General features: G+C 45.4%; 1 protein-coding gene across 1 annotated transcript in view; it reads left to right on the forward strand.

Annotated features, from left to right (window-relative positions):
* The window catches only part of LOC124589161 (protein Mpv17-like), a 311,532-nt gene that overhangs the window by 96,798 nt on the left and 193,577 nt on the right, over positions 1-21,157 (forward strand). The window lies entirely within an intron of this gene.

Genomic DNA, 21,157 nt, shown 5'->3' on the forward strand with positions numbered 1-21,157 from the left:
TATGCGAAGACTTGACTCTAAGCTAAGAAGACGGCTTTAGAAGAGCTGAAATGGACTATGGAGGACCTGCTCGCACCCAAACAGAGGCTGGAGAGCGAGCTGCAAGAACGCCCTACATCTGAGGATGCTATGCAGCTGCAGACAGCCCAGGAAAATTTTGGCGTACAAAGCCCCACCACACAGATGCCTCGTACTATTGCCAGAGCACCTACAAGCACTGGATGGATGTTCGTCAGGCTACCTCCTTTTTGGACCCACAGCCCTGTAGTGTGGTTCAGCCAAGTGGAGGTGGTCTTCATGAGCAACCATGTAACCTGTGACCTTGCAAAATTGGGGCATGTAGTGCACCAGCTCAACCAAAACTACCTGGCCAATGTGCAGGACATAATCACCATCCCACCGATACAGTCAACATACAAATGTCTCAAGGAAGAGCTGATCCACTGGATCTCTTTGTCCTAAGAACAAAAGGTGCACCAACTGCTGTGGCAAGAGGAATGTAGCGACCAGACACCCTCGCAGTTCCGGCCCCACTTGCAGAGCCTCACACAGTCTGACTAGCTGTTGCGCACTGTCTGGGTGCACAGCCACTCAGCTTATGTGCAGGCAGTGATAGCAGCGCAGACAGCGATGCAGCTGCACGCAACTGCACTTGGCCAACTGGGTGCATGATGTGCTGGTGATGGCATCCAGCACCACAGCTTGGCAGCTTATGACACCATTCCCCCATGTCCGAGGTAGCAAGTGCCTCCTGCAGCCACCACCATGAATACCGACTGGCACCAGCTAGTGCACAACTTGGCCGCACAGGTGTCAGCTCTTACCATGCAAGTCGACTGTTTGGGACATTAACAGACAAAAGGCAGCAAGCACCACAGTGGCAGCCAATCCAGCCACGGCCAAACCAGCTCATGGAACCTGCAACCCAGCGCCAGCTGTCGTAAATGGTATGCTACAGACAGCAGAGCAGCTGGTGAGTGACTTCTGCTAGTACCTCGTGCGCTCTGGCAACAAAGCGACAAAGTGTCGTCCTCCATGCCCACACCAACATGCCAACTGCAACAGGCCTAGATGCACCCAGCTGCACTACAGCATTGAGATGTCTGTTCATACCAGAACAGGTGGGCAGCATGAAGTACCTTTTTGGCACAAGTTTGGAACTTTCGATATTCCCACGTTCTATGTGAGGAGACTGCAGGCGGTGTAGGCATTCTCCCTTACAGTTGTGAACAATTCAGCATGAAACTTAAGGCACATACAACCGCAATTTAGACCTAGTACTACACTGCACATTCTCGAGGACATTTACTGTGTCCAACATCAATGAGCCGATCATGGGCACGGATGTTCTCGGCCACTGCAGGCTGCTAGCTGATCTCGCAAATGGTAAGCTCATTGAAGCAACAACAAATTTAAAGATAGCAGGACAGTGCCAGCAAGCCCCATTCTACAGCGTAAGACCTGTGAAGTGCCTTGGACCTTATGCTAACATCCTCGAAAAATTCCCTGACCTCACCCACCTGGCTGGCACACTGAAGGACATTAAACATTTGATGGTGCCCAGACCTTCCACATCGTGCCACCCACGTCAAATCGCACACGATAGACTTGCAGTAGCAAGGCAGAGTTTGAGGCCATGCTGCGGCAAGGAATCGTTCGACCATCAAGCAGCCCATTGTCATCGGCGTTGCACTTAGTCACAAAAAAGACAATTCGTGGCACCCGTATAGAGACTATCGTGCACTTATTCGCAAATGGCGCTGGGCCGATACCCAGTGACTATGCAAAGGTGTATACCCAAATTCCGGTGTTGCCCAAAGAAATTGAGAAAATAGCTATCGTAACGAGATTTGGGCTTTTAGAAAGCCTGTGTATGACGTTCAGTCTTCGGAATGCTGCCCAGACGTGGCAGCGGTTCTAGGATGGCATCTTGCCATTTTGTTTCACACACCTCGATGACTTCTAGGTGTATGCTAAGTCACCTGTGCTCCCCTACTGCCAACGAATGACTGTGTTTCAACACCTGAGTGAAGCCAGCTTCGCTATCAGTCAAGTGAAGGTCGCATTCAGTGTGATGGAAAGCGATATCCTTGAGCACTAAATTACCCCTACCGGATCGACACCACTACCAAAGAAAGTGGAAGCGATTCTCAACATGCTGCATCTGGAGGCACACAGAGAATTATGCCATTACCTCAGCATGTTGAGCTTTTATCGCCGCCATCTGCCCAACGCTGCCACCAAGCAAGAGCCCATGACTATGGCACTACATGGTCCCAGATCAAAAGGAAAGACCCCTGTGAATTAGACGGACGCACTGGAGCAGAGCTTCACGGACTCGAAACGGAGTCTTGCATAAGAGATGCTGCTGGCGCAACCAGTACATCATGCGTCCTTAGCTGTAGTGGTGGACGCCAGCCAGCCACCATTGGCGAGGCATTACAACAGCACGTCGGCAGGAGATGGTATCCACTCTGAAAACCCAAGGAAATTCTGGTCTTACGTAAAATCGGTAAGCGGGTCGAAGGCTTCCATCCAGTCACTCACTGATCAGTCTGGCCTCGCAACAGAAGACAGCAAAACGAAAGCTGAAATTTTAAATTTAGCATTTGAGAAATCGTTCGCGCAGGAGGATCGTACAAACATACCGCCGTTTGAGTCTCGTACAGATTCCCGTATGGAGGACATAGTGATAGACATCCCTGGGGTTGTGAAGCAGCTGAATGGGTTGAAAATAAATAAATCTCCAGGTCCTGATGGGATTCCAATTCGTTTTACAGAGAGTACTCTACTGCATTGGCTCCTTACTTAGCTTGCATTTATCGCAAATATCTGGCCCAACGTAAAGTACCGAGCGACTGGAAAAAAGCGCAGGTGACGCCTGTATATAAGAAGGGTAGAAGGACGGATCCTCAAAATTACAGATCAATATCCTTAACATCGGTTTGTTGCAGGATTCTCGAACATATTCTCAGTTCGAATATAATGAATTTCCTTGAGACAGGGAAGTTGCTGTCCATGCATTAGCACGGCTTTAGAAAGCATCGCTCCTGCGAAACGCAACTCGCCCTTTTTTCACTTATCTTGCGAACCATGGATGAAGGGTATATCAGAGGGATGCCATATTCCTTGACTTCGGAAAGCGTTTGACTCGGCGCCCCACTGCAGTCTCCTAACTAAGGTACGAGCATATGGGATTGGTTCCCAAATATGTGAGTGGCTCGAAGACTTCTTAAGTAATAGAACCCAGTACGTTGTCCTCGATGGTGAGTATTCATCGGAGGTGAGGGTATCATCTGGAGTGCCCCAGGGAAGTGTGGTAGGTCCGCTGTTGTTTTCTATCTACATAAATGATCTGTTGGATAGGGTGGATAGCAATGTGCGGCTGTTTACTGATGATGCTGTGGTGTACGGGAAGGTGTCGTCTTTGGGTGACTGTAGGAGGATACAAGATGACTTGGACAGGATTGTGATTGGTGTAAAGAATGGCAGCTAACTCTAAATATAGATAAATGTAAATTAATGCAGATAAATAGGAAAAAGAATCCTGTAATGTTTGAATACTCCATTAGTAGTGTAGCGCTTGACACAGTCACGTCGATTAAATATTTGGGCGTAACATTGCAGAGCGATATGAAGTGGGACAAGCATATAATGGCAGTTGTGGGGGAAGGCGCATAGTCGTCTTCGGTTCATTGGTAGAATTTTGGGAAGATGTGGTTCATCTGTAAAGGAGACCGCTTATAAAACACTAATACGACCTATTCTTGAGTACTGCTCGAGCGTTTGGGATCCCTATCAGGTCGAGTTGATGGAGGACATAGAAGCAATTCAGAGGCGGGCTGCTAGATTTGTTACTGGTAGGTTTGATCATCACGCGAGTGTTACGGAAATGCTTCAGGAACTTGGGTGGGAGTCTCTGGAGGAAAGGAGGCGTTCTTTTCGTGAATCGCTACTGAGGAAATTTAGAGAACCAGCATTTGAGGCTGACTGCAGTACAATTTTACTGCCGCCAACTTATATTTCTTGGAAAGACCACAAAGATAAGATAAGAAAGATTAGGTCTCGTACAGAGGCATATAGGCAGTCATTTTTCCCTCGTTCTGTTTGGGAGTGGAACAGGGAGAGAAGATGCTAGTTGTGGTACGAGGTACCCCCCGCCACGCACCGTATGGTGGATTGCGGAGTATGTATGTAGATGTAGATATATTTCTTTATATAAGAAGTTATCCAAATTGCAAAGTGCTTGCAGCACTTATGACTGAGAGTTGCTTGTGGTATGTACAGTAGTGTAATACTTCCGCCTGCTGGTAGAAGCCTGACAATTCATCATTTTCACCGACCACAAACTGATTACTCACGCATGTCAGAACAATCACTCTAAGTGTTCACTGCGCCAATTTCAGCAATTACGGCAATGTCGCAATTCACTAGTGGCATCCACAACATTTCAGGGATAGACAATATAGTTGCCAATCGTCTGTCCCGATCATGTACCATTATCTCACCCCTGTGAACTTTGAAGAGGTTGCCCAAGTGCAGTAGGAAGATGAAGAACTGCAGAGCTTCCATCACAGCACCTCCAGCAGACTGCAACTGGAGCTGGTACCTATCCCTAGCTCTACACGGAAGACTTTTTGTGACGTCTCAACAGGCACACACCAACCGTTCCTTGAGAAATTCTGGAGCAGTGCCTTTGACCATGTTCACAGGGTGTCACACCCCAGCACCAACACCACTAAAACGTTTATAGCTGCACATTTTATCTGGTCCGGGCTTCGGAAGGACTGCAGCAAATGGGTACGCACCTGCATGGCATGTTAGTGTGCCAACGTCGGGAGGCACAGTCATGCACCCAAGGATACCTTCCCCGACACGACACGCCAATTTGTGCACGTCCACGTGGACCTCGGTGGCCCACTCCCTCTCTCTCAAGGCATGTAGTATCACCTACCTATGGTGGACCACTTCACTCACTGGCCTTAGGCAATGCCCATCACGGACATCACCGCCCAGACCATTGCCACCACCTTCATCGATATTTGTGTGGCATGCTTCAGAAGTCCCAGTCACGTGACAACTGACTGCAGCCGCCAGTTTGTCTGCGGATTCTTCGCACACGCCGCCAGACTGCGTGGCATCCGATTACACAGGACAACAAGCTACTATCTGGCGTAGAATGGCATGTTCAGGACTCTGAAAGCCACCCTAACTTGCAATGACACCTCATGGACAGGGGCACTTTCGCTGATGCTGTCCAGCCTGCAATTAATGCTGAAGGAGGAGATCGACATGTCACCTGCCAACCTCGTTTATTGGCAACCTCTGACAATTCTAGGTGATTCTGTAGAAGAAGAACCACCCCTACATGACAGTGCAGCACCCACTCTGACACAACGTCTGCGCACTCATATGGCCAGCCTCCATGTGCACGCACTGATGCAGCATGGCACAGGGAAGGTATTTGTGCTTACTGATCTGAAGCGCTGCAAGCATATTATGTTGCATACCGACATGGTGCAGCCCAAGGTATATAGAAAACCTACTCTTTGGTCGCCTTACTCCAGATCGCCAAAGGAGAAAAATCGCTTGGCATTGAGTGCAATAGGAAGTCGTCTACAGTCTCAATTGACTGTGTCAAGTCAGCTTACATCGTCTCTTTTTGTTGTTATTTGTGTTTTTTTCTTTTGTTTTCTTGAAATATTTGTACTGCTTCAGCAGCCATGCATGTTTTTGTCCCGGTGTAAGACCTGACAACAGACGACACTCCCTCTGCCAGCAGTCAGACAGAACCCATATCCACAGCCACCAGTGATTCACAGCTGCAGCCTACTGTCATTGTGCCACCACATGTGCCTCCCAACATCCTGCCCAGGCAGCCAGCAAGGTCACCCAGATCGTGGCCACCATAGGCGCAATGGTCATCTCCACCACAGCTGCCAGCAGACCACGTCACATATGCCGGCTGCCGCGCCCGATTCAAACTGCCGTGGTGCATCGTCAACATGCCATGCCGCCCAAAACAGCAAACATGCCACCCAAAGCAGCGAACATGTCGCCGTGCGCGATTAGAATCTGGCGTCCTCGTGATGCTGTCTGCTGTAGAGATCCTGTCTCTAGCAGGCCACACCTTCAGCCAGTAGCTCCAGTCGAGCTCCGAACAATACCTCATGTGTCTGTCACAGCTCCTGGACCCACGTTCGTGTCCCTGTGCCTCTGCCGCATCAGGCGTTGAGACTGGCTCGGCGTCCGCGCCTGTTACCATATTCGCGTTGCTGTCGAGCTCTGGACATCACACTCTGCGCCACTGGGCTTGTCCTTAGCAGTTCTGGAATCTGTGTTCGAGTCACGATGGCACCATACTTACATATACTCTCTGGGCCTCCATTGTCTTGAGCATCAAGCCCAGATCGAGCACCATGCCGTGTTTCCATGACTGAGTTAGTGAGCGAACTTGTGGGACAGTGCAACGCAATGCATGAACACTTGAACTTGTCATCCTCGATGTCATTCTGAACAATTTAAATAGTGAATCTTGTCCTATTGCAGTTCATTGACTATAGCACTAGTGAACACTCCATGTTGTTATTAAGATATCAGCGCACTGGCCTTTGAGACATCCTTCCAGGTGAGTTGCAGCCACATGCCTACGCCGCACATTGCTACGGACAGTTCATAGCCGCGCTTCAGTCCGGAACCGCGAGACTGCTACGGTCGCAGGTTCAAATCCTGCCTCGGGCATGGATGTGTGTGATGTCCTTAGGTTAGTTAGGTTTAAGTAGTCCTAAGTTCTAGGGGACTGATGACCTCGGATGTTAAGTCCCATAGTGCTCAGAGCTATTTGAACCAGTTCATAGCCAGTGCTTGCCACCACTGCTGTCACTGGCTGGCCACGCGAGAACACGCCCATCGCATGCTCGCCAGTCCACTGTGCTGATGTCACAGGCCACGGCCCGAGGCCTACTAGAAAGACAGGCTGTGGCACGTACGTCATGAAGATAGGCCGCCCGCATCTCGTGGTCGTGCGGTAGCGTTCTCGCTTCCCACGCCCGGGTTCCCGGGTTCGATTCCCGGCGGGGTCAGGGATTTTCTCTGCCTCGTGATGGCTGGGTGTTGTGTGCTGTCCTTAGGTTAGTTAGGTTTAAGTAGTTCTAAGTTCTAGGGGACTGATGACCATAGATGTGTCCCATAGTGCTCAGAGCCATTTGAACCATTTGAAGATAGGCCGAGCTCGCTCGCTCACTAGCTCAACTCAGCAGAAAAACTGCGTTTCTACCCTGTTAACTCGTAATTTCGTGTGTATGTTCAAAAGAGAATTGCATCTTCCACTGGAATCCATTATGGAATCTTACTGTTATTAGTCCTATAATGATAAAAAGTGCATAGGCCTGGTAATAATTTTTTACGGGTGTATTGTTATGCAGAAGAGACTAAATGCTACAAACATGCCTTTGTACCATTTATCTCGAGAATTGATCTTAAATTTTGTTCTACGAATAGTAATCAGTAAGGCTTCATAATACGAGGGCTATCTACAAAGTACATTACGTTTTCGTTTGTGTCCGTTAGGGGCGGGGCTAGCGCGGTCATCTTGGTGTCATGGCATTCCGCCGCTCAGTCGGCATCCTGCCGTGCTAGTGAGAGGTTCGTGCTGTACTCCGTTGAGTTACTGTGACAGTTTGAAATGTCAGCGTTAATTGAAAATGCCGCGAAGTGTGAAGTGCGTGCTGTAATAAGGTTTCTGACATGCAAAAAACTGTACAACGATAGAAATCTATCGGCAGCTTCGTGAAGTGTATGGGGACAACATAATCACTGAAGGTGGAGTGCGTTAATGGGTCATAAAATTTTAAAATGACCGAACTAACGTTCACGACGAAGAGCGGAGTGGAAGACCCAGCATAGTGACTGCCGAACTTGCCGAAAAAGTTGATGCCGCGGTCCGTGAAAACCGTAATTTCACAATAAACGGAACTCTCTATGAGTTTTCCACAAATTTCACGAAGTTTGTTGCACGAAATCATTATCGAAAAGCTTGGTTACCACAAGTTTTGTGCAAGATGGATACCAAAAATCCTGACAGAGATTCACAAGAATCAGCGAATGGCTGCAGCGTTAACGTTTTTGGACGCTTACGAGAAAATGGCGACTCATTACTCGATCGCATGGTTACTGGTGACGAAACATGGGTTAAGCACGTGAACTACGAGACAAAATTGCAATCAATGCAGTGGGGGCACACAAATTCAAGTGGCTCTGAGCACTATGGGACTTAACATATATGGTCATCAGTCCCCTAGAACTTAGAACTACTTAAACCTAACTAACCTAAGGACATCACACAACACCCAGCCACCACGAGGCAGAGAAAATCCCTGACCCCGCCGGGAATCGAACCCGGGAACCCGGAAAGCGAGAACACACAAATTCCCCCCAAAAACCCAAGAAATGCATGCAGACAATGTCGGCAAGGAAGGTGATGGCGACTGTCTTTTGGGACAGAAAAGGTGTGATTTTTGTGGATTTCCTGGAAAGAGGCACTACAATAAACTCTCAAAGGTATTGCCAAACTCTGCACAACCTCAGAAGAGCAATACAAAACAAGCGCAGGGGAAAGTTGGGCTCAAAGATCTTGCTGGTTCACGACAATGCCCGGGCCCACACGGCAAATGCCACTCGTGAAGTTCTCGAATCTTTTAAGTGGGAGTTGTTTCCTCATCCGCCGTACAGTCCCGACCTGGCACCGAGCGACTTCCACTTATTCCCAGCAATGAAGAAGTGGTTGGCTATGCAGCGTTTTGATGACGACGCACAGCTTCAAGAAGAGGCAACCACATGGTTGAAGGCGCAGGCGGCGGAATTTTACGACGAAGGAATTTCCAAGCTCGTCCATCGCTACGATAAGTGCCTTAATTTAAATGGCAACTATGTAGAAAAGTAGTATTTAAGTGTGGCTTTCATCTGTATATAATTAAAAAAATTCCCAATACTTTATTTATTTTTAATTCCAAAACGTACTTTGTGGATAGCCCTCGAATCAGACTCTAGGAGAAGATGCAGTTCTGCCGGCCGGAGTGGCCGAGCGGTTCTAGGCGCTACAGTCTGGAACCGCGCGACCGCTACGGTCGCAGGTTCAAATCCCGCCTCGGGCATGGATGTGTGTGATGTCCTTAGATTACTTAGGTCTAAGTAGTTCTAAGTTCTAGGGGACATGACCTCAGAGGTTAAGTCCCTTAGTGCTCAGAGCCATTTGAACCATTTGATGCAGTTCTCGTTAGTATATGCACGCCCAGTTGATAGTTAAGAGGTTTAGAAACGCATTTTGTGTGCTGAATTAAGCGAGCGAGTTCAGGCCTACCATCGTGACGTACGCGCCGCAGCCAGTGTTTACCCGTGGGCCTCGCTACGGCCCTTCCATCGCTGACCGACCGCCGCCACTGCGTCCGCACTGTCACCATGCAGCACGCGAACTTAAACACCCGCGCGCCACAGACCGATCACCGCGTTTTTCGCAGCTATGGAGCTCAAAGAAGGGAAAGCAGAAAGGTGGAAGGAGTATATAGAGGGTCTATACAATAAGACCCCGGGAGTAGACAACATTCCATTAGAACTGCTGACAGCCTTGGGAGGGCCAGTCCTGACAAAACTCTACCATCTGGTGAGCAAGATGTATGAGACAGGCGAAATACCTTCAAACTTCAAGAAGAATATAATAATTCCAATCCCAAAGAAAGCAGGTGCTGACAGATGTGAAAATTACCGAACAATCAGTTTAATAAGTCACGGATGCAAAATACTAACGCGAATTCTTTACAGACGAATGGAAAAACTGGTAGAAGCCGACCTCAGGTAAGATCAGTTTGGGTTCCGTAGAAATATTGGAACACGTGTGGCAATACTGACCCTACAACTTATCTTAGAAGCTAGATTAAGGAAAGGCAAACCTACGTTTCTAGCATTTGTAGACTTAGAGAAAGCTTTTGACAATGTTGAGTGGAATACTCTCTTTCAAATTCTGAAGGTGGCAGGGATAAAATACAGAGAGCGAAAGGCTATTTACAATTTGTACAGAAACCAGATGGCAGTTATAAGAGTCGAGGGGCATGAAAGGGAAACAGTGGTTGGGAAGGGGGTGAGACAGGGTTGTAGCCTCTCCCCGATGTTATTCAATCTGTATATTGAGCAAGCAGTGAAGAAAACAAAAGAAAAATTCGGAGTAGGTATTAAAATCCATGGAGAAGAAATAAAAACTTTGAGGTTCGCCGATGATATTGTAATTCTGTCAGAGACAGCAAAGGACTTGGAAGAGCAGTTGAACGGAATGGATGGTGTCTTGAAGGGAGGATATAAGATGAACATCAACAAAAGCAAAACGAGGATAATGGAATGTAGTCGAATTAAGTCAGGTGATGCTGAGGGAATTAGATTAGGAAATGAGACACTTAAAGTAGTAAAGGAGTTTTGCTATTTGGGGAGCAAAGTAACTGATGATGGTCGAAGTAGAGAGGATATCAAATGTAGACTGGCAATGGCAAGGAAAGCGTTTCTGAATAAGAGAAATTTGTTAACATCGAGTATAGATTTAAATGTCAGGAAGCCATTTGTGAAAGTATTTGTATGGAGCGTAGCCATATATGGAAGTGAAACATGGACGATAACTAGTTTGGACAAGAAGAGAATAGACACTTTCGAAATGTGGTGCTACAGAAGAATGCTGAAGATTAGATGTGTAGATCACGTAACTAATGAGGAGGTATTGAATAGGATTGGGGAGAAGAGAAGTATGCGGCACAACTTGATTAGAAGAAGGGTTCGGTTGGTAGGACATTTTCTGAGGCATCAAGGGATCACCAGTTTAGTATTGGAGGGCAGCGTGGAGGGTAAAAATCGTAGAGGCAGACCAAGAGATGAATACACTAAACAGATTCAGAAGGATGTAGGTTGCAGTAGGTACTGGGAGATGAAGAAGCTTGCAAAGGATAGAGTAGCATGGAGAGATGCATCAAACCAGTCTCAGGACTGAAGACCACAACAACAACAACAACAACAAGGAGCTCCGCTCTCTGAGTGGGGGACCTGTGTGGCGGCCGTACTGCAGACACTGGTGAAGCTCAGAACTGCGGCACAACCGACACAAGCAAATGGTGCTCGGTATTCGCGCGACCCGTGCACACAGCTTTTCGGCTACGCTAAATTTTGGCAACAGAACGTCGCGCGATGACCCGCATGGGACAAGGCAGGCAGGCAGTGCGAGCTGGTCAATGCGGCACGACACATGCGTCCGACCTTTCTCGCCACAGACCACGTACGTCGAGCTAACGCGACTCCCCACAAACGTGTGCACAAGGTCTTGCGCGTTCGCTCATTTCACGGTGCGTATCTGTTCGTTTCGCTGTGCTTTTTCTCCCGTCGGCAAAAGTCACCATGCTCACCATCACCAGGTCGCGCCGAAAACTGAACTTTTGGAGACGTGGCCTTTGTCTCGTGCGGTCCTTGCGGTCGCCCCACAGCTCATCACTGGAGTGTATACCCTCCAGGATCGGTGATCAAGCCATACCGCCAGTGCAACGCGCCTATATGGACGTACGTTAACGATAAACGTTGTCTGTACTATCTTGCAAGGTGTGGAAAAACAACTGTGTGTCACAGACACAAACGACTCTCGTCATTTCCCATCACCAAGTCTCTCCCTTGAACATAGTGCATGGGCGCGGCAGTGAAGCCAGTTCACTGCACGTTTATGACTGTAAGTGGTGATAACTTCGATCGCATTTAGTGGTATAAGTATAGACATCAAAGAGTCTGCAAGTCATTTAGATTATTTTGGTACTTTATGTCGTTTGAATTTGTTTCTACCACTTATAAAGAGATAAATAATTATTACACATTTCTAACAGAAAAAGCACCTTAGCATGGTGGAAGCCTGAAGAATTCTGTTGCTGCCTATGCCAAGAACTAAAAAGTTAGAAGTGAATGAAAATTGGTCAACAGATTCGTTGCTCCAAACATCAATATTTTCGCTTCTAATGTCCAAGGAATGATACAAACTGATTCTGCATGTAGTGCATTTGAGCGATAATTTGGCCATATCTCAAGATATGATACCGTTGTGAAAATAATGCACATTGTAGAGCACACAAGGAAAAAATTCCGTGAGGCCACAGTTCCTTTTGAAAATTTAATAACAGATGAAAGTCTGCTACTTTTCACAGGAAGGCTTTCATCTAAGCAGTGTATGCTAAAGAAACATAGCCGTTTTGGTATTAAAGTTTTCGTTCTTTTTGGTGTACAAAGTAATTATATTCTAGATTATATTATCTACACTGGTGCCACCACAGAAATACACTACTGGCCATTAAAACTGCTACACCAAGAAGAAATGCAGATGATAAACGGGTATTCATTGGACAAATACATTATACTAGAACTGACATGTGATTACATTTTCGCCGGCCGAAGTAGCCGAGCGGTTCTAGGCGCTTCAGTCTGGAGCCGCAAGACCACTACGATCGCAGGTTCGAATCCTGCCTCGGGCATGGATGTGTGTCATGTCCTTATGTTAGTTAGGTTTAAGTAGTTCTAAGTTCTAAGGGACTGATAACCTCAGAAGTTAAGTCCCATAGTGCTCAGAGCCATTTGAACCACTTTTTTTATTACATTTTCACGCAATTTGGGTGCATAGATCCTGAGAAATCAGTACCCAGAATAACCACCTCTGGCCGTAATAACGGCCTTAATACGCCTGGGCATTGAGTCAAACAGAGGTTGGATGGCGTGTACAGGTACAGCTGCCCATGTAGCTTCAACACGATACCACAGTTCATCAAGAATAGTGACTGGTGTATTGTGACGAGAGTTTGCTCGGCCACCATTGACCAGACGTTTTCAGTTGATGAGAGATCTGGAGAATGTGCTTGCCAGGGGAGCAGTTGGACATTTTCTGTATCCAGAAAGGCCCGTACAGGACCTGCAACATGCAGTCGTGCATTATCCTCCTGAAATGTAGGGTTTTGCAGGGATCGAATGAAGGGGAGAGCCACGGGTCGTAACACATCTGAAATGTAAAGTCCACTGTTCAAAGTGACAAGAGGTGACCGAGACCTGTAACCAATGGCACCCCATACCATCACGCCGGGTGATATGCCAGTATGGCGATGACGAATACAGGCTACCAATGTACGTTCACCGCAATGTCGCCAAACACGGATGCAACCATCATGATGCTGTAAACAGAACCTGGATTCATCCGAAAAAATGAGGTTTTGCCATTCGTGCATCCAGGTTCATCGTTGAGTACACCGTCGCAGGCGCTACTGTCTGTGATGCAGCATCAAGGGTAACCGCAGCCATGGTCTCCGAGCTGATAGTCCATGCTGCTGAAAACGTCCAACTGTTCGTGCAGATGGTTGTTGTCTTGCAAACGTCCCCATCTGTTGACTCAGGGATCGAGACGTGGCTGTACGATCCGTTACAGCCATGCGGATTAGATGCCTGTAATCTCGACTGGGATCCAGCACGGCGTTCCATATTACCCTTCTGAACCTACCGAACCCATATTCTGCTAACAGTCATTGGATCTCGACCAACGCGAGCAGCAATGTCGCGATACGATAAACCGCAATCGCGACGTTTATCGAAGTCGGAAACGTGATGGTACGCATTTCTCGGCCGTACACGAGGCATCACAACGTTTCACCAGGCAACGCCGACCAACTGCTGTTTGTGTAAGAGAAATCGGTTGGAAACTTTCCTCATGTCAGCACGTTGTAGGTATCGCCACTGGCGCCAACCTTGTGTGAATGCTCTGAAAAGCTAATCATTTGCATATCACAGCATCTTCTTCCTGTCGGTAAATTTCGCGTCTGTAGCACGTCATCTTCGTGGTGTAGCAATTTTAATGGCCAGTAGTGTAGAATCCAGAAACGCTTACTGGGGAAAAGTAGCGTGATGTTGTTATGAGTTTATTATTGCCACGCCTTTTATTTAGACAACTGGTATTCGAACCCTGAATTATTCCCATGTCTCCACCAGAAATTTATCAATGCTATTGCAACAGTGCACAAAAATAGGAAACATTTGCCACCATTGGGTGATAAACTGAAGAAAATGGGAAATACAATTCAAGTCCTGTGGAACACTGTTGGCACTAAAATGGATGGAAAACAAAGAAGTCTGGATGCTTCACTGTAAATGGCCCAAATTTTGTTGAAACTGAGAAGAAGGAACATAAAACAGGTCAAAATAAATTTAAACCTATTTATGTAATTAGCTACAATTCGTCAGTGCATGTTGTTGATAAGACAGACATGATTTTAAGTTCTGTACACTGTATTCGAAGTATCATGAAGTGGTACAAGAAGGTTTTCTTCCATTTGACTAACCTGTGTGTGCTGACCACCAAAACAATTTCTGAAGCAAAAAAGAAAAAGAACACAGCACCGGCGAAATTCCACTTCGAACGAATCCACCCGTTTGCTAGATAGATTTCATGGACAAACTTGTAAGACTGAGATCCCACATACACCAAAGCAAGAAACTCCATTTAGACTGCAAAATAAAGGAGGACATAATCCAGAAAAAGGTTTCCCAGGGATGCTGTGAAATATGTGCTGCTAATTCAAAGTGAAAAATGTCACGCATTAGCTGCAAAAAGTGTGATGTTGTTCTTTGTATGGTGGCATCTTTTGAAAACTATTCCACACTAAGGAAATATTAGGTGTATTAAATGCAAGTTTCACCATCAGCCGCTTTCTTATCTAAAACCCAAATATCGACCGGTTTCAGTTGCAAACCATTTTCACAGACTAGGGTTAAAACAGTTTAAAGCACATCATCACATCCATCATTGCTTTAATAATGGCCACATCTGATATGCAGAGCATGTCATGAATTCCAGTGTACTACACAGAACTTCTAATGGAAAACATGCGAATGACATGGGAAAACAAAGCAGTAGTGAAGAGAATGTCAGAGGTGTAAGTCAAGAGGCAGCTAGAATCTCGTCGAATTTTTATTATGGATAATAAAGTTTAGACGTTAACTGCAAATGAGCCAATAGACTTACCGTAAAATGAGTTACTCCAAAAATTTTCCTTGTTTAATTTTGCGTCAGGGTACATAAGACAATTTGCTTTTAAATTTCAATAATCATTTTTTATTCCTATATAGAGTAATTGCTTGTCCGAGTTTTGGGAGTCTTCGTTAGCAACTGCTCACTTATAAAACCCTAAATCTTGAAAAATATTTGTCCAATGTTAATGAAATTATAACCAATATATTGTTAGTGCAATTCTCAAATTACTGAATTTACAAAAACAAATACAAAAGTTTTTATCAGTTTTCTATGGTTTCATTTTCACAGCTCAGCATCGAAGTAGAAAGTGTTGGTGCTGAAGTCCTCTTCCGTGGTTATCAGAAACTGCTACCATCTGATCTCAGTGTGATACTGCTTTTATACAGTATAATATCGAAGAGTGGTTGCAAGCACAATGGACTGTATGATGCGCCGGAGGTTCGAGTCCTCCCTCGGGCATGGGTGTGTGTGTTCTTCTTAGCATAAGTTAAAGTTAGTTTAAGTAGTGTGTAAGTCTAGGGACCTTTGACCTCAGCAGTTTGGTCCCTTAGGAATTCACGCACATTTGAACATTTTTGACTGATTAGCCAACAGCGCCGTGTTTCCTGCCGTAGCCTCCAGCTGTCGTCGGGTAAACGTGGATTCACATTTGGCAACGTAACTGTCTAGTCAGTCACGTCAAAACATTCTCCTCTGTAGGCAAATGGTGGCATTCACACACGCCGTCAACAGAACGTCATCGACACATCATGTCACGTCAAGGTTTCTCGGGAAGGATGTTTCGACGCGCCATTGACGGAGTCACGTGATATTTCCCTGTTGCTGCCGGCAAGTAGCACCTAAATATTTGTTTTGTTTAGTCACCAAAATGGGCGATGTAGACAAACCTTAGACAAACTATCAGCTTCTGCTGTGGTGCTATTGGGCGCTTAAATCTTGAATTTGTCTTCATAGATTTTATTTGTATCTTGCTTAACAGGTTAAAAAAAACTGTTGTTTAGACATTCTGGAATATTTATTGAATGATGTCTGTTCCTCTTCCAAGTCCTTCTAAAAAAGTTTCGAACTTCCCTCCACAGTCTCGAGTTTTAACATTTTTTTTTCTATCACAGACTCTTTTTGCCATCTGTTCCTGTTCCTCGCCATCAAGCGCAGCAACAATCATTGCAAGCTCTTTTAAACCAAATTTCGGCATTTTATGACGAGCTACCATGAACTACGAAATAGCGCCTGCGGGCTTTGAAATAACTAAGCGCCCCCCAAATGGCTCTGAGCACTATGGGACTCAACTGCTGAGGTCATTAGTCCCCTAGAACTTACAACTAGTTAAACCTAACTAACCTAAGGACATCACAAACATCCATGCCCGAGGCAGGATTCGAACCTGCGACCGTAACGGTCTTGCGGTTCCAGACTGCAGCGCCTTTAATCGCACGGCCACTTCGGCCGGCCCCCAACTCAAGAGTTGAAATATTATAAGTCTTGGCTGGTTTCTTTATCTAGGGGATAGGATACGTAGTTGCCGCATTACAGGCCAAATACTGCTGAGTCTACAGTATACGATAAGAATACACACATGAATCAAGTGGTCGAAGGTTTCTATCATTCGGCAATTGCGAATTATGAATGTAAATATATATTTATAAATGAAAGATTGCAATTAAATAATATCTGCAGGTACTATCTTAACGACTTTAAATGATGAGTATCATAGTAGAAGTATTTTTGAGAATGCAGTATATTTCTGCAAAACACTTCTTGGTGTCGATGGTCCAGCAATTAAATAAAATGTAAGCTGAATAACAGGGAAACAATAGATTCCAAATGCACGAAATTAGTTACGAACAACAACATAGCTCGCGAGACATTCACTTCTAAACGCACACTACGTCTTCACTGCAGAAGCCACGGAAATCTCAATAGTGCACAGGTCAGCACTCCGAAATATTTCTATCCTCCGCGACCACGCACAAATTGCTCCACTGTCCAAGTCTTTCCGCGGACTATGCGTCCGTCGCGTCCAGTGCCCTACCCCAGAACTTCCCGTTAGTGATGGGGAGCTCGTGAATGAGTCGTTCAAATGAACGCTTCACTTCAGTGAAGTGTGAACTAACCACTCAATTTCAATGAACTGGTACTTAAAACTCTTCACAGGTAGCACAGTCCACATTTTTTTTCTAGTTCACTCACTCTCTTCCCCTCTCCCTCTCCACTACATCGGCGCTACGTCACTCATTCTCTCTTCACTTCAGTCCTTCCTCTACTGCCTGTCGACGAATCTCACGGTGTTTGTGGGGAATTATTGGTTTCGGATGGGTTGTGGTCGTGAGGGGCGAGGGGAAGGCAGCGTCAAAAGCTGCTTCCTGCAGTGCTGACAACATTGTCTTGACTATTTGTGCAGTTATACTTCGCGTCTACGGGTAGCCTACCGTTGGCAACGCTTGCAGACAAATGAATATTAAAGATACAAACGAAGAGGCACGCACAGCCAACATGAAAATAAAATGCTTACTTTGTGAGTGTGGAAATGAAGCACGCGTGAAACCCACGCTTGAAAGATAATCGTTCATGTAGGAATGTTTATCTCGTACACATTTCTGAAATAATTACACTAAATGTCAATTTGAGGATTGTCCTAATTAAATTTAAAAAAATATATTTATAAATAAACACCAACGGATTTGGCGAATGTTCAGAGATTTCCGTTTAAAAACATGATTTGTTCCACTTTTTCCCTGTCAGGTGATTTCTTCTGTCAGTTATAAGGTGTCCTGCCTTCGAGAACACTCTTTCACACGGCGTGGAGGTTGCAACAATACACAGTCGTATTTTTGCAAGTTCAAAGAGCGAGGAGTATACTGACAGCCGTTCAGACCACCACTGAAGAGGATTGCCTTGTCTCTGTAGCAGGGGCTCTTGAAATATTTGTCCACTGCCACTACTGCAGCAGCTCTCGGGTGTGGATTGCTCTGCAGCCTGGAAAACACTTCATCAAATTCGAGCCAGAGACTAGAAGTAGATTCGGTGGTTGGAACTGAGATTGTTGCAGTAGCAGTGGATGTGTTCGTCAGAAATTTCTCACAGTGCATGATCTGGTTTGATTTCACCTTCTCAGCAGAATTTTTATCAGAAAACCATGTAATTTGAGCCGAGGTTCCAATGAAGTTGCTTCTGCGAAAATGTGATTTTCCTCTATATTTCAAAATCGTTGTTTTAGGTCTTGAGCTAACTTTTCGACCATCCGTTGCATGTCTACATGAATTTCAGTGTTATTAACAAACCTGCAACACCATTTTTTCAACGAGCGACTAAGGAGTGTAACTTTAGAAGCAGTGACATTTTCTCTTGACATTTCCTCGGTGCAGTCTTCGAAAACTTTCAATATGTCGCAGGCTTGTGTTACACTTGCAATGTCTCTGCAGTCAGATTTGGAAGATCCGAACATTTCAGAGTGGTAACTGTCATTAGGGAATTCTTAACCTTGATTATTCTTCGCAGCATATCATAGGTTGAATTCCATCTGGTAACAGTGTCCTGCTTTAGTGTCAGAACTGGCTCTTTTAACTCTTCCTTCATCTTTTTCAGTTTCGTGCAGGCCTGCGAACTTCTTTAAACAAATTCAACAATTGTTTTTACTTTATTCAGAATGGGTTGAATGTGCGGAAGCCCATTCTGAACAATTAAATTGAGTGTGTGTGTGTGCAAAGCAGGGGATGTGTTTCCAGGCTGTGAGTCTTATAGCTGCCACAATATTAGCAGCTTCGTCGCTAACAACACACACGATTTTTTCTCGACTGCCCCATTCCCTTGTGACATGTCGCAGTTCTTCAGAGAGTTTTTCTGACATTGCCTTTCGTCGTATTTAAAAGCACTCCAGGGCTCCAGGTCTTTAAAGTAGTGTGCTGTCACCGACAAATAACTCTCATTCGTGGTTGAGGTCCATCCATCTACTGTCAGCACAACCGCTTCTGCAGAATTAATTTTGACTCTCACAATTTCTTTCATCATGGCGTACTGTTGTTGTAGTGGTGTATTGGTAATGGTCTTCCGAGCTGGCATTATGTAAGCACCATTCAGTTTGCCTACAAAACTTTGGAAATGTTTGCTTTCCACTTTATTGAAGGGCAAATAATCCTTTACCACAGTCTCCAGAAGTGAGAAGTCTATCTCCTGATTTCTTTTGTTCGAAAGAGATTTCGGAAAATACATAGGTAATGTTCCGTGATATTGATGTCTGCTGTCTGATAATGAAGTGATACTGTTATTTTCTAGCACCGACTTCTGTTCGCTTCTGGCAATTGCTGATGTTGGTTCCGGATTGTCCGCGTAATTTGTCCAAGAAATATCGAAAGATGCAGGAGCAGGGGGCGCTATGCGCTTGATTGACAATGACACTGTTGGATGCAGCACTCGAACATGACGCACTAGATTAAATGTATTTCCTCCTTTATATGAAATACACTTAGAACAACAGTTGCACTTTGCTTTCCCATCACCTAAATCGGCGAAGAAACCACAAATTTCACTACTTTTACAAAAATAAAATCTACAGGAAAACTTCTGAATAATTACTTAACGTAGGTATATAGAGTTTGTGACAGTGGTAAACATGCTCATTCTATTTTGGATTAAATTTTAAAAGGATCATAAAATTGGACTGCATTTTGTTGGTAGCTCTAGTTTTCAGTCCATGAATACAACAAATAAGGTTTCACTTGTCAGATAAAGAATTTTTTTGGTCGCTTCATGAGGAAACGTCGAGCAAGATTAAAAAACCTTATTTATATGTGACAGGCTTCTCTGTTTATCTTTCCTTTGTCCCATTCGACCATGTTCTGTTTAAGTTAACTCATTGTCAGACGCTGTAAGAGCGTAAAACGATGCGTGCACGTTACTGCATAGTTCGGCCATCTGTTGGTAAAATTATGAAGTATTACGAAGCTTTATTGTACGAGCAAGGCGAAGCGAGCGTAGCCACGGCTGAGCGGCGAAATGGGCAACTTCGTCAGGTTTCGGTACTTCATGAATGAACTACTTCATTTGAACGCTTCACGGCAAAGAGTGAAATGACTGAAGTAGTTCACGGGAATGAACGAGTTCGACCCATCTCTACTGCCCTGCCTGTTTCCTCTCCCGTACTCGCTTCCATCTAGTGGTGGGCAGGAAATCGCGTATCTGTTAGAAATCACAGTGACTGAGAAGTCGCAGATATCACAATAACAACTTTACAGAACCTAACTGCGATTTCAGTCACAGTTAGCAGTCGCAAGTAGTATTTCACAATCAAAGACGTGAGCCATCATCTATTGGTCGAATTTAGCACTGCTTTCTGCGATTTCAGTGACAAGTCGCAACTAAGAGTCGCAAGTAGCAACTAAAAAGCGCGGTTAACAGTGGCATCTGTTGGCCAAAGTTTGTACTACGCTCGTCTCTGCGTTTCGCAGTCGAGTCCAACTGCGATTTCCGTGACAAGTCGCGACTAATAAGAGTCGCAAGTAGCAACTAAAAAGCGCAGTTAACAGTGCCATCTGTTGGCGAAAGTTCGTACTACGTCCATCTCTTCGATACGATATCGAGCCTAACTGCGATTTCCGTGACAAGTCGCAAGTAGCAACTAAAAAGCGCAGTTAGCAGTGCCATCTGTTGGCGAAAGTTTGTACTACGTATATCTCTTCGATACGATATCGAGCCTAACTGCGATTTCCGTGACAAGTCGCAAGTAGCAACTAAAAAGCGCAGTTAGCAGTGTCATCTGTTGAGCAAAGTTCATACTACGCTATTCGCTACCGAGAAACTGCGGTTTCTGTGACAAATCGCAACTAAGAGTCTCAAGTAGCAACTAAAAAGCGCAGTTTACATTCTTTTCCTAGTGCCATCTTTTGACCGACGTACGTACTTCGTTATGAGAGCTTTCCATCTAATCTCACCATTCACGAGCGCTGTGATTGGCTAGAGCGCTCGCGCCATGTCTTCAATCCAACGTACATTCACAAACATATTTAAACACACACGAAATACTGGAGCTACATTTAAATAACTTGAAATTAAATAAATATTCCTACGGCTGGACTATAAACACGCTCT

The sequence above is a fragment of the Schistocerca americana genome, chromosome 2, assembly GCF_021461395.2.
Source record: "Schistocerca americana isolate TAMUIC-IGC-003095 chromosome 2, iqSchAmer2.1, whole genome shotgun sequence".
Lineage (NCBI taxonomy): Eukaryota > Metazoa > Arthropoda > Insecta > Orthoptera > Acrididae > Schistocerca > Schistocerca americana.